This window comes from Pinus tabuliformis, chromosome 4_2 (genome assembly GCF_031772625.1).
Source record: "Pinus tabuliformis cultivar Carrire ecotype Pingquan chromosome 4_2, CPIR1, whole genome shotgun sequence".
Taxonomy (NCBI): Eukaryota; Viridiplantae; Streptophyta; class Pinopsida; order Pinales; family Pinaceae; genus Pinus; species Pinus tabuliformis.
Genome location: NC_142304.1, coordinates 562,134,426 through 562,150,272, shown reverse-complemented (window position 1 = coordinate 562,150,272; position 15,847 = coordinate 562,134,426).

The following is a 15,847-nucleotide window of genomic DNA, read 5'->3' as shown; positions in this document are numbered from 1 at the left end:
TAATAATAATAATAATTTATCATTAGCTAGCCATGATTTTTCCCATGGTATTTGTTATGATGAAGCATATTTGAAGGCTTGAGGAAATCAATTTTGGAATGAAATATTTCCAACTTATACCCATCATAACTCTAGAATTGACCCCTCTCAATGCTTAGTAGATCTAGATATAAGATGAATCTAGGTTGATTAATAATTATTAGGTGGATGGTAGGAATTTTACCTCTACAAAATATTATAGAATATTTATAGTACTTTACATAAATTAAAAGTTGAGATTTATGTCCAAAGTAGTTATGAGTTTTTTACTTCTAATTAAGTTTCTTAATTGAAAAAAGTGTGATATGAACAAGTGTCTTATGAAATGAGTTATGGTTTTTTTGGCATGTATTATTGATAAGCCATGGTATTGGACATGAAACCTATTTACATATTAATAATATTCACCGTAAAGTAGGGTAAATATCTATGGTTAAGAATCTTGTTCCATATTTTTTTTACTGTATAAATGTTTGACTTGTATATTAATTATTTTCATAGCTAATAATAAAATAACAATAATTTAAAATAAAGCTACAATTTAATTTGTTTTTATGATTTTTTTTTCCAATTTAATTTTACCAAAATAAGAGGTATTATGTAGTAAGTGTTTTGATGTTTATAAATATTGATGTTTATTAACATTTACCAACCATTTAATTTATCTTATTTCACTAATTTAATTTCTATAACTACACTAATTATAAATTTCCCATCATAAATTATGAAATAATGATTAAAATATAAATTTCTCAATCTAACTTGTGAGGTGTTAGATTTTTTATTTATTTATTTACTTTTTATTGATTGATTGATTTATTTTTATTATTATTTTTTAATAATGAAATGGTCAAGTAAGGAAAACTCATAATTTTTTAGTTATTTTGAAATATTCACTTACCTGTAGATATGAGGCTCTTCGTTTCCCCAAAATGGTTTCCTGAACAAAATGAAGTACATCCATTTCATAATGCTAAAATCTAGTCGAGTTGAGTACATATAATATTAATGAAAATGATGGTTAGTACAAAATGAAATACATACATTCTCTCTAAACCAGTATGGTAGAGATGTTGTACTTTTTAACACTATTTTGACTTGGTAAAGTAAAAATAAAATAAAATAAATCAATAATTATAATTATCAATAAAACAATTTAACTATGTCATGTTACGTAAACATAAAATAAATTAAAATAAAAAACATAAAATTAATCATTAAACTAGTATAGATCCATCTTAACTCTAGTTCTAGGGATTAAATCTCTTAAGATTCAAACCTATTTTAGAATGAAAAGAGCTTTGATTCCTTTTGGTCCTTCGTAGATCCAGACTTAAGATGGATTAGGTTGGTTAAAATACATTTATTTTATAAGTTAAATAATTGAGTTCATTTTTATAAATGAGATTTCAGAACACTCACACAAAATTTAATTAAATTTAACGATTTTGGAATATTAAAATCCAGTATAGATGAGTAATAATGATATTAAAAAAAATGGTTACCAAAACAAAATGAAATACATTCATCTCACAAGACTAAAATATAGTCCCATTGGGTAAGGATGATATTAAGGGAGTAATTTTAAGTAAGGATGATATTAGGGTTGTAATTTTAAGAATTTTGTGGTTCATGCATGTGCAGGAATCAATGACAACATGTATCTTCTTCATCCAATCCACTCCACTCTAGTCATGACAGGAAGCCAAAATGGAGCTTTTGTCTATAAGGGTAATTTTGAGAATGCCCATAAAACATGAAAGACATCTAATTCATAATACTAAAATGTCATTCTCATCACCTTAGGTAAGGATAAGATTAAATGAAGGAATGTAAGGGTAATTTTCAAAATTTCATGGTTCATGCATGTGAAGGTATGAATCCAAAATTAAACTTTTCATGTTTATTTCTATAAATGAAAAAGTGTCGCATGAAACTGCCATCATTGTTAATGTGACAAAGGTTATCCTACCCTCACAACCATGTCCCACAAGGGCTATAAAAGAGGGGTGTCCTCATCAGATTGATAAGGATCACAACAATTTATTTCATTTGAAAGGATCCCAATAACGTTTGGCTTTTGAAGGGACTATTATTACTAGAGGTGATATTATTTCATTTGAGGCAACCATGAAAATTGAGTCATTTGGATTTTATTTACCTCTAATGCTAGTACTCATTGTGACAACCAAGTGTAATTTTGTTGGTGAAGAATCCTCCTTATCATTCGAAGACAAAGCATGTTGATTTTAAATATTAATTTGTGAGGGATATGATTGAATACAAGAAGGTGTTGTTGGAAAAGGTGGACACTTTCAAGAATTTTGTATATTCATTAAGAAAATTTGTCAGCACTAACAAGTTCTCTTGGTGTAGAGAAACACTGGCATCACTACCTTGAATTGTTGACTATGTACTATTGTGGCCCATGGTTTTGTAGTTTTAGTTAAGGAACTATGGTTGGATTCATAGTTCATGTATGTCATAGGATATATATTGTATTTTAATATTGTACAAAAAATATAATGAAGAAAAAGTGTGACGATTTTCTCGGGTTTGGGTTTCTAGAATAAAATCTCTCTGTAAATTTGTGTATTTTCCTTAGTATATTTTATATTTTATTAAGAATTTGTTTTAGTGATTAATTGCATATGGTTAAAAATTACACTGAGAAGTTAACACATGGACCAAGGAAATAGCCATTATAACTAAATTATTCTTCATGATGACCAAATCAAGCCACAAGGAGAATTCATACCACATTTTCGAGCAAGTCGAGTTGAAGGATGGACTAAGGGACTTAAATGTTGGGGAAAATGAAGGTACTATTTTGACTATTGAACACTAAAGACTATAAGTATAGGGAACTCGTGGTTCATGTCCAATTTGATAGCCTTGTGGAAAAAGTAGATTATTATTCTAATATCTTGTGAATTAAAAATTACTAAGTCTCCAACTTATGTATGTCTAGTAATATTTTATTGAACGAGAGTTCTAGTAGCCGTTAACTGGACATTATAATTTTTCCTATAAAGAATAGGCTCCCTTTTGTATGGTAGTTGTCAATTGAGATAAGTACTACCATAATAAAGATATCACACTTTGCAAACCCTTGAATAAATTTTATTTGTGTAATGTGTGGAATAATTATTTCCTTTAATTCCTTTCTTGATATATAGTTTTGGAGCTAATTAAATCTAATTATTATTGATTATAAATAATATTATGCTAAGACTATTTTTGTTTTTTTTTTCCATGGAGGGGAAACCTAGTCACATGGAGAGAGCCAATTAGGGGGAAACTTCACTTGAGTTTTATTGGCTTTGAAAGTAGACCAATTCAAGCATTTGAACTATCTCTTCAGGGAGCTTCAACTTGTTGTAGGATTTTGTATTTTACCGCACACAAAGATGAAGGGTTGGAAACACCACTTTGAGGGGAGGGTGATTTCCATTCTCGACCAAACCCAATCCATTGAAATAAGGCCAATGTATCAAACTAAGGGAATATTGACTTCACATTCTGTGACAAATTCGAGGCATATGAAAAATGTATTACGAAACAACCACTCTTATCTCAAATTTAAAAAGAAGACCTTTTTTTCTTTTTTAAATTTTATTTTGTTCTTTTGTTTGCTGGTTTTTCTTGTTTTATCTTATTAACAAGCTATTGTCTTAGGGAAAATAGAGTTAATTATTAGATCATACCAAGAAAAGGTACAATATTTATTTTATATTATTTTTACACTTGCATCAAGCCTTTCACATAGTAGATCTAAAATTTTCAATGTTGTACAAAGTGGGATCTACAATTTATAGCAAGGTTTCAGCCCTTCAAGTGAGTACATCCATCATAAAACTTTCCTTTTCACTCTATAGTGCTATTTTTTTCTTTCTATATTTAGAGTAATTTTTAATTAGTTCCAACCATAATTGAGAGTTAAAATAAAATGTGGAAATTAAAATTTTACTAAGGTTCATACAACTTTATTCAATATATGTTACAATTAGCCATACATAATAATTTCTCAACTTCCAAATAAAGTAAAGCATAGTATGCATAAATCATATGAGTAATAGGGGATTAAAAATGGAACATATTAATGGATAAGACACCCTGAATAGACCAACAATTTTTTAACAAAACACAGTCACTGTACAAAGTGAAAATCTTCCTTTTTCTTCAAAAAATAAAATAAAATGAAAGTGCACGCATATACTAGTACAAATTCAATTCATATCTTGTCTATTTGTGATCCAGGTGGCTCTAGGGACGCACACAGGACAAAGAGGGCTGAGGGAAGCTTGAAACAAAGTGATCAAAATGCCTTCAAATCATGACAAAAGAGTAGATCTTGTCATCCTGATCATGGTGGTGTGAACGATTCATCAATCCGAGTCCGGATGAGGAAGATAGAGGCAGTCAAAGTTTTGGTTGACTTTTGCTGACTCGGCATTTTAATGGAGACACAATTTATAATTTTTCTAGCAGATGGAATCCAGCCAACTCTAACTGGATTCCACGTGAAATTGTTGCCTTGTTAAAAAGACTCCTTTGATGTCGAGAATTTCCAAAATCATTTTATATATATAAAAAACAAAAAATATATATATAAAGGGAGGTGGTGGGCCACGACCCCCACCACCCCATGCCTCTCCATATAAACATCATTATATGCCATATGTTAAAGGTGAGGCCGATGAGGATTGAACCCACCCGGCCCATGTGGGCCCCCACCAGGCGACCCCATATGATATGTACCAACCTTATAATACACCTTCAAACAACCCCATTTAATGCGCCAACCTTAATACGACCACCATCCCATTTTCCGCGGGGAAGTTAAGGGGTGGGCCGCCCAATGTAGACCCAACCCCCCTAAAAATATGCGTGCGGTTTTTAAAAACAAAACAATGTATTAAAATGAGAGGGGCAGAGTTTGACCACCCGACCCCTCCTCAACTAATTTCGCCTTATACCACTCTGCTCAAACAAACTTTATTGTAATGTCTGCCCGGGAAAAATTATATAAACCTTCATTTCACTAGTGCGCCCAAGTAGCATGGAGGAACCAGGAGCACACACAAAAATTGAGAAGATAATTTTTTAATTAATTTATTGTAGGTGGAACCATGATTCTCACGAGGGTGAAAATTTTGCAGTGTCCAAATTGGACAAACTTTATGTTGATCTTACACCTCTTAGCAACACGAACTTGATGGTGTAGTCAGACTTTCGATCTGAGCAGCCGATTTGTAGAGGACTCAGAGGAGGGAATATTTTAGGAATCTGGGGGAATCTAAAAGATTCCTTAAGCCCCAGATTTTCACTTTCTCCGAATTCAGAAATTTGTGGGTCAATTTTGCACTATTCGACGCCACAAATTTGATGGTGTGTTTAGATCTTCCATTTTCTCATTTCATTTTTCAGCCACTTTTCTAAATGGAGTGTAGGTGTCAACATTCAACATGCGAGTAGTCATTCCATGAGATTCGACGCAGCGAGAGGGATGGTCCAGCCAGCTTCAGCAATTTGACATCCTTTTCTTCAGATGACCCCAGGATGTGAGGTATATGCAGTATGTTCATGTACTTCTTTTGCTATGCATTGTACTGCATAGATCCCTGTTTGATGTTTGATGTGGGATCTTGTGTCTTACTTGTTTTCATGATTCCTGCTTGATGTGATGCAGAATTGTTTGTGGGATGTACTTGTTGTCATGATTCGTCATGTTTGGTTTGAGATCCCTTTGTTGTTATGTTGATGGGATACTCATGTGTCGCCATGTATGTTTGCATTGAGATCCCTTTTATGCCATGTTGGCAAGATGCTCATTATCATCATGCATGAGTTTGTGTCATACTGATAGGAGTCCTTTTGACTGAGAGTTCTTGTAGTGGAACATCTCTTGGAGCCACTCCCGTGTGAGGGCATTTTCCTTGTATGATAGAAACATCACCTCTTATGTACATAATCACTATTGACAATACTTAATGCAGCGGCTTACACCATCTTGACACCAGGGCCGGGAGATGTAGTCCCTCCTGGATGAACTCCTTTATCAACAGCTTATGTTTTCATGTGTTGATGAATGTCACGTTCCTATTATTCACAACATGCACATGTATTCATTAATGTTATTTTAAATATGCAGTTTAACACATCACGAAAGTAAAAGGCCTTGGAAGGGTCCTTTGTCACACGTGGACTTGGATCAAGTGGTATTAGAGCAGTCTTTGCGTGGATGTGAATTGCAAGTGTGAACAATGGAACATGCAGCGAGAGAGGATGAAAAAGCGATGTACGAGACCATGCTCAAAATTTCCCAAAGGGTGGAAATAATGTATGAAAATCTACAAAAAGAGATAGAGGAAAAGGATTGCAGCTTCAGTTGCAAGCCATGGAAGAGCTCTTGAAAAACTGAAGCGCATCAACCAAAGTCTTCAAACAGATAACACTAAATTGAAGATACTTCTACATGAAGAGAAAGAGGAGAAACATAGTTTGCTACGACAACTGCAAGCTAAGGACGAGGCCTTGGAAAAGCTGCAGTGTAACCCATGTGAGGTAAAATGTGATTCTTTGAGTTCATGTATGTGTCTTGATGATGATTTTGCTATTTTTGAAAATCATACCACAAGAATTGGCTCCAAACTGTTGAAGAAAATGGGGTATGAAGGAAACGTCTTGGGCGTTAATGGCCAAGGCATAGTCAACCCCTTCAAAGTAGAAGAATTACCCCGTCAGGAAGGACTTGGTTATGTCAGAAAGGAAGATGGGGAATGCGGCGAGATAGCTAGTGAACCACCAACAATAGATCATGAGAAACCCTCATCAGTTCTTTCCAAATCAACAGAGGAGGTAAAAGATGTTGATTTCCTTTCAGTTTCATCTTCACATAGTATGATTTCTGTTGGAGATTTGGAGATCCCAATTACAAGGACAAACATGAGGCTCCTTACTAGGACAAGGCACGAAGAGGAAAAAGAACTTGGTGTTCATAACCAAGGCATAACTCAACCATTGGAGGTTGCGTAGAGACCTCAATTTGCAGACTTTGGATACACCAAAGGAGAATGCTCGAAGGTTCAAGATTCTTCCGAGACATCGTCGAAATCATCGAGGAAAGAGAATGATGGGAACACATCCCCATCATCCCATGGAAGTTTTCATTGTAGGGAAAGAGATGAGGCAAGATCTCCTCACCATACTTACACCAAAGACAACAAGGAAAGGTATAACCACTCTCAACATTCGAATGTTCCTTTCGATTATAATCATGTTGTTAATGATGAACATAAAACATGGAATCGAAAAACATGTACCTTTTGTGGATTACATAACCATACATTTTCTAAGTGTCGGAAAAGAATGGAAGCACACAAAAGGATGAGGTGTGAAAGACCCTCTCAACAACATGTAAAGAAACAAGTTAAGAAACACCTTAAAGACGAAGCATTAGTGTGTGAACCAGGTGAAGCAGTTGTTTGACAAGTAAAACGCCATAAGGAGGTGACCCATTCACATTGATAAGTGAAAAATGGTTTCTAGATATGTTAGCTTGTCATGGTCATTCTTTTGTAAGTCATTTGTTGCATTTTAAAATGTTAAAGTGATGATGTGTTTTCCATCACTGGTTCAACAACAATGATGTTTGGTCTTATTTTGTGTTGCATGATAAACTGTGAAAGTGATGTTGTGTTTCCATCACTTGTCAAATAAATGTTAGTGTTTGGCCTTATCTTTGTAAATCATGTGTTGCAGTGATGATGTGTTTTCCATCACTTGTTGAAGCAACAATGATAAGTTGGCCTTGTTTTCGTAGCTGGGGTATTGTGTCCATATTGATGTAAACTTGACCACCGAGTATAGGTTATAAACTCGTGGCAATTATGAGATGCTTGGGTCATCAGTTGGTCATGAAAGTCAAAAATTTAATTTACAAAACAACGTACTGTAGGTTGTAGAGATTGCAGGTGTCGGCTCATTGCTTAAGGCTCTGAAGAACAAAGGTGAAGGAGATGGAAGTGAGGCCTTTGAGGACGCTTGTGGTGCAGACAAGGTACAGAGAAGTTGCAGATTATTTTTCATGCTTTTGGAGGACCAAAAGCTCCTCAGTGGGGAGGATTGATCCAGGTGGCTCCAGGGACACACACAAGACAAAGAGGGCTAAGGGAAGCTCGAAAATCAAAGTGATCAGAATTCTTTCGAACTAAGACCAAAGCATAGATCTCATTGTCCTGATCACAATGGTGCAAATGGTTCGTCAATATGAGTCCGGATGAGGAAGATAGAGGTAGTCAAAGTTTTGGTTGACTTTTGTTGACTTGGCAGGTTAATGGAGACACAATTTAGAATTTTTCTGATAGACAGAATCCGGCCAACTTAATCCAGATTCCGGGTGAAATTGTCGCCTTGTTAAAAAGACTCCTTCAGTCAATGTTGAGAATTTCCAAAATCACTTTATATATATAAAAACAAAAATATATATATAAAGGGAGGTGGTGGGCCACCAACCCCACCACCCCACGCCTCTCCATATAAACAACATTATATGCCATACATTAAAGGTGAGGCTAGTAGGGATTGAACCTGCCTGGCCCACATGGGCCGGCCCCCACCGGGCGGCCCCATATGATACCTACCAACCTCTTAACACACCTTCAAACAACCCCCTTTAATGCACCAACCTTAATACACCCACCATCTCATTTGCCATGGGGGAGTTAAGGGGTGGGCCGCCCAATGCGGACCTAACCCCCCTAAAAATATGTGTGCGGTTTTTAAAAACAAAACAATGTATTAAAATGAGAGGGTGGGGTTTGACCACCCGACCCCTCCTCAACTAATTTCGCCTTATACCAATCCACCCAAACAAACTTTATTGTAATGTATGCCTAGGAAAAATTATATAAACCCTCATTTCACTAGTGCACCTAGGCAACATGGAGGAACTAGGAATGTGCACAGAAATCGAGGCAACAATTTTTTAATTAATTTATTGCAGGTAGAACCATGATTCTCAGGAGGGTGAAAATTTTGCAGTGTCCAAATTGGACAAACTTATGTCGATCTTACACCTCTCAGTGACAAAAACTTGATGGCGTAGTCAGAATTTTGATCTGAACATCCAATTTGTAGAGGACATGGAGGATGGAATCTTTAAGGAATCTAGGGGGAATCTAAAAGATTCCTTAAGTCCTAGATTTTCACTTTCTCAGAATTCAGAAATTTGACAGTCGATTTTACACTAGTCGACGCCAAAAATTTGATGGTGTGTTCAGATCTTCCATCTTCTCATTTCATTTTTCGGCCAATTTTTTAAGTGGATTGCAGGTGTGAGCATTCAACATGCGAGCAAACATTCCATGAGATTCGACGTAGCGAAAGGGATGGTTCGACCAGCTTCAACAATTTGACATCCTTTTCTTTAGATGGCCACAAGATGTGAGGTATATGCAATATGTTCATGTACTTCTTTTTCTATGCGTTATGCTGCATAGGTCCCTATTTGATGTTTGATGTCAGATCTTGTCTCTTACTTGTTTTCATGAATCCTACTTGATTTGATGAGAAATCGTTTGTGGGATGTACTTGTTGTCATGATTCGTCATGTTTGGTTTGAGATCCCTTTGTTGTTATGTTGATGGGATACTCATGTGTCACCATGTATGTTTGCATTGAGATCCCTTTTATGCCATGTCAGTGGGATGCTCATTATCATCATGCATGATTTTCTATCATACTGATAGGAGTCATTTTGACTGAGAGTTCCTATAGTGGAACATCCCTTAGAGCCACTCCCACATGAGGGCATTTTTCTTATATGATAGCGACATCACCTCTTATGTACATCATCAATATTGACAATACTTAATGCAGCAGCCTACACCATCTTGACACCGGGGCCTGGAGACGTAGTCCCTCATGGATGAACTCCGTTATCAATGTCTTATGCTTTCATGTGTTGATGAATGTTGCATTCCTCTTCTTTACAACATGCACATGTATTCATTTATGTTCTTTTAAAAATGCAATTTAACACATCACGAAAGTAAAAGGTCTTGGAAGGGTCCTTCGTCACGCCCAGCCCTGGATTAATTTGGCTGAGATAATAAGGCATGGAAATAATAAAACAACAAACCCAATTATGCCCAGGCCAAGCAAAAGATTTATGAACAAAAATCAGCCACTATAATGCTTTCAAATGACATATAGTACTCACCTCAACTAGAGTTGTTTCTTGTGCAACTCTTGGGCCTAAATTCCAATGGGATCCATTACATAACCAAATGAGTTCAAGCTTAACTAAAAACCTCAATGTAGAACTAGAGACAACATCCAAAATTTCAAATGAGCAAACGAGTATTAAAAGTGTAACCATAATGAATTCCGAGAAGGGTGAGTTGTTATTTGACACCACTATTACACCACTCTTATCAAAATTAATGCATATATTGTTCATATATTCCAAATTGAAAATACACACCACCATGCTTATCAACCATCATATAAAACACCATATCTAACATATATCATTTATCATCAACTAGTTCCATTAATTAAGCCATGCCAATTTTTAATGTTATCAAAAGGTGTGATTTTACCATATATTATAACTATAGCAACCAAAACCCTTTACCATTGATGTCAAATGTGGAAACTATGATAACATTGAAGATGAGGGAGCATGATCAATCATTATATCAAAAAAAGAAAAGGAAGGGAGTGAGAAAACAATACTAGTTTCTTCTACTTGACAAGGGGAGTGTTACCAAGTGGTGGTGTTGTCATCAATGATCCACACTATTTGGTCATGTTGCCATCAATGCCAAAGGGAAATATTATTAAGAAAGTTCATAGTGGTTTTCTAGTGGTTGTCATTGATGTCAAGTGATATCAAGTTCAGGGGGCGCTTGTTGATGCTTATGCTATTATTTATGTCTTTGTTTCTTATTGAACAACTTATCTTTGATGGAATTTTTCCTGCAATTACTTTATTCAAAAGCACATGAAAATTACTTAGTTGGGTATACCTCTCTAATATATTTCCAATTTTATATGGAACTTGACATAAATTTTAAGGAATGAAGAGAAAATTAATTTTGAAGTGTTATTGTGTTAGTGCCAAAGTTGAAGTGTGAAGGTGGTGAGTGGAAAAAAGTAGGGTGGCAAGCCATTAGGTTAATTTTGAGGTAACAAATAGGCATCAAAACAAAAAATGTACTAACAATATTAACTTTATAAGAGTCAATAGGATTCAATATGATGATGTCATCCCTAGGGGTAAATATTTTAGAGGGAAAAGAAGAAAACCATTTTTCCAAATTGTATTTTCAGTTTATCTCCTTATAGGTTTACTCAAATATCAAGTGTATATACTTTCTCGATGTAGAATTAAATTCCACATCGAACAAGTACCCACTATGCATACTTCTGAGTAGACCCACATCAAATAAAATTTAAAACACATGGAAAAATCATGTTCGACAAGTTTTTTTCATGTATTTTAAATTTTATTTGATGTGGGTATACTCAGAAGTATGCAGAGTGGGTACTTGTTAGATGTGGAATTTAATTCTTCATCGAAAAAGTGTCTACACTTGACACTTGAGTAAGCCTATAAGGATATAAGCTAAAAACACAATTAAACTACATGATTATTCCTCCAATTTAGAGGCAAGGATTGCCATATATCAATGTGGGAGTAGCTCAAGGAAGTAAAACAACTAGATGAAAAGACGATTTAATGAAGAAATTAAAAAAGTATTCCCAAAGAAAGTACATGTATGAACATTAATATAAGAGAAAAATGCAAGAGTTGTATGAAATCAAATTAAGGAATATGAAAATGGAGGAATATGGTAGAAAGTTCACTAAATTACTGAGGTATGTAGATTTTATCAGGGATGAAAATTTGAAGATACAATGATATGTGAGGGGATTACGACCATTATATGGAGACGAGAATGAATTTGATTAACTAAAGACCTTGTATGAAGCTATGAGGAAGGAAAATTACCTCTATGAGAAGGGAGAAAATAAGCCAACTTTCATAAGATCCTAGGATGATAAGAAAATAAGCAAGGTGGAGAAAAGAAAGAAGGTGTTCAAACATGCAATATTTAAAAATAATTCTCAGGAGAGTAAAAAAAACTCAACCAACTCATAGTGAAACAAAGAGGATTGATTTCTTGAATCAGAGACTAAAATTTCAACCCATTAATTGTTGGGGTTGTGGAGGAGAGCATCAATCTAGAGTTTTCCCATGCAAAGAAGGAAAAATGAATATTTTACATTAGATCCAAAGATTTTATATAGTGGAGGGCATGGGAAGAATCACATCCATGACCTATGTAGCATTCGACAATAGATAAGTTGAGAAATAGGCACACATGGTCGAAGTGGAAGGTAAGTTAAATAATCATAACATTTCTATTTTAATTGATTTCAGAGATAGGCAACATTATGTTGATCCTAAACTAGTGGAAAAGTTTAAATTGAAGAAAAAAAAACATAATAATACTTGGTTAGTTTAGTTAGCTACTGGAGATAAAATAAGAATAACTGAGCTGGTGAAAGAACATCCCATCAATATGAATGGGCTAGAAACAAATGCATATTTAAACATAATACCATTGTGGTCATATGGTTTTCTAATTGACATGAATTGGATAGAAAAACATCATGCATTACTATGTTTTTACAACAAAATGTTAAATTTCTTGAATGAAGAAGGGAAAAAAAGGGAAGTGGAGAGGATACCAAGATTGATCTCTATCACAACGATATCAACTATGCAATTGATTTTTATTTTTATTTTTATTTTTTTATATTTATTTTTTATTTTTTCCAGAAATGGGTACCAAATTATGCAGTCCACATGTAAGAGATCGTTGAGGATCAAGCACCAAGTATGGTTAATCACCTAGTATTTGAGGAGATTTAATATGTAGTTTTCAAAAATTATAGGGTTACTCCCGAAAGGAGACATTGAATTATCTACAGACACAGTATTTGTAGTTGCACTAGTGTCCAAAACATCATACATGATGAGCACACCACAAATAAAGGAGTTACAAATGAAACTGGAAGAGATATTAAGGAAAGGGTACATATGCCCAAGCGTATCACTGTTGGGTTCCCTAATTTTATTTGTTAAAAATAAGTATGGTACAATGAGACTATGCATTGAATTTTGTCAATTGAACATGGTCAAAATGAAGAATATATACCCATTATCCAGAATAGATGATTTTCTTGACCAACTCAGGGGAGCTAAGATATTTTCTAAAATTGAATAAATATCATGATATCATCAGATAATAATTAAGGAAGAGGATTTCAAAAAACAACCTTTTGATCTTGATATGGGCATTATGAATTTGTAGTGGCTCCGTTCAAGTTATATAATGCACTAGGTATTTTTATGTGCTCCATGAATCATATCTTCATAAATTATTTAGTTAAGTTTGTTATTTTTTAGATAATATCATCATATATTCTAAATCTAAGGAAGAGCATGAACATCACCATATAATCGAGTAAGAATGATATTAAAAATAATAGTTTCCTACACAAAATGAAAGTTCAATGTTGTGTAAGGGAAATATTTAGAATGTCATGCATGTGAGTACATGAATGATGACCTATATATAAAACAAATATTTTGTTTGTTTCTATTATTGAAAAAAATCACCATAATCATTAACTTCATGGAGGTTATCCTACCCACACACCACAACCATGACGTGATAAAGGTTATCCTACCCAAACAACCATCTCCCACAAGGGCTATAAAATGAGGGCCTCCTCAGAAGATTGATAAAGATCACAATAATTCTAACCATTTGAAGGGATTATTGTTATGAGAGGTCCATTCGTTTTGTGATGTGTGACCATGATACTAATGCAAGATCCTTTGAAGGATTAAATGATGATGTAGAACAATTTATAAGGCATCGACTTAATATAACAAGCATGCAGAAGAGATATGTTTTGAAAATCAATTCATATGTTCGGTTGTTAAGGCCATTAAATACAAAAATCAATAATTAAAATTATTTCTAATAATGGGATTAGAGATATGAGGGTCTTGTCTTGTTACAAAGCTTAACAAGTTATCACAAAAGATTTAATGGAGGGTTCTTGAGGATAGCCCATCCTATTACTTCCTTGCAAAGGAAAGGTACAAAATTTGATTGGTATCATCAATATGAAGAGGTATCTTAGAAGTTAGAGTGGTTGTTAGAAAGTGAACCTATAGTGAAGATATATGACCCAAATAACGACAAGGTGCACAGTTGCATGTAAAGAGGGACTTGAAGAATTTCTCATGAAGAGTAGGCATGTAATATGTTATGAATCTATGAAGTTAAGGGAACATGAAATGAATATGACATGTATTATTTCAAGATATAAACTATTATTCATGCACTGAGGATGTGGAGGGAATTACCTCATGATAATGAGGTTTGAGTTAAGAACTGATCATAGTAAGTAAAAGCATTTGCTTGGACAACCACATTTAAATGCCAGACAAATTAGTTGGATGAATTTTTTGGCCAACTATGAATTTGAAATTAGGCACATAAATGGGAAGGGAAATAGAGTGGTTGATGCAGTCAGAGGGAGGGTATATGTAATGCATGCTACAACCATAATCACATGTAAATATGATTTAGAAACAAACATTTTAGAGGTTGGAAATTCAAATCAGCAATAAAAGGAAATCAAAGAAACCTACAACAAGGTGAAGTGAACCCCAAATGCAGGGATTATGAAGTGGAAGAAAATGGATTTCTTTTGTATAAAGGTAAGATTTATGTGCTAAATTCTAAGATGATGAAAAATTTGTTGTTGAGTGAGATGCATAGAATGCCTTATGTTGGGCACCCACGGTATCAAATAGACAATATCAACAATCCAAAGGTAGTACTTTTGGCTAAGTATGAAGGAAGATGAGGTTAATTATGTAGCAGATGATTAGAGTACCAAAATTTTAAAACTGAGCATAGGCACACAATGGGGTTGCTACAAAAAATAATCATTCTTGAGTGGAAATGGGAAATTGTTTCAAATAACCAAATGAGTATGTATAATGTAACCATAATGAATTCCAAGAATGTTGAGTTCTTAATTTGGTGCCATTAATACCCCACTATTATCACAATTAATGCACATCTTATCACAAAATATTTAATGGAGGGTTCTTGAAGATAGCCTATCCTATTACTTCCTTACAAAGGAAAGGTACAAAATTTGATTGGTATCATCAATATGAAGAGGTCTCTTAGAAGTTAGAGGGTTTGTTAGAAAGTGCACCTATAGTGAAGATATATGACTCAAATAAAGACAAGGTGCACAGATGCATGTAAAGGACTTGAAGAACTTCTCATGAAGAACGAGCATGTGATATGTTATGAATCTAGGAAGTTAAAGGAACATGGAAGGAATTATGACACTTATTATTTCAAGGTGGCAACTATTATTCATGCATTGAAGATGTGGAGGGAATTACCTCACGAGAATGAGGTTTGAGTTAAGAACCGATCATAGTAAGTAAAAGCATTTGTTTGGACAACCACATTTAAATGCCAGACAAATTAGATGCATGAATTTTTTGGCCAAATATGAATTTGAAATTGGGCACATAAAGGGGAAGAGAAATAGAGTGTTTGATGGTTTCAGAAGGAGGGTACATGTAATGCATGCTACAACCATAATCACATGTAAATATCTTTTAAAAACTAGAATTTTAGAGGTTGGAAATTAAAATCAGCAATAAAAGGAAATCAAATAAACCTAC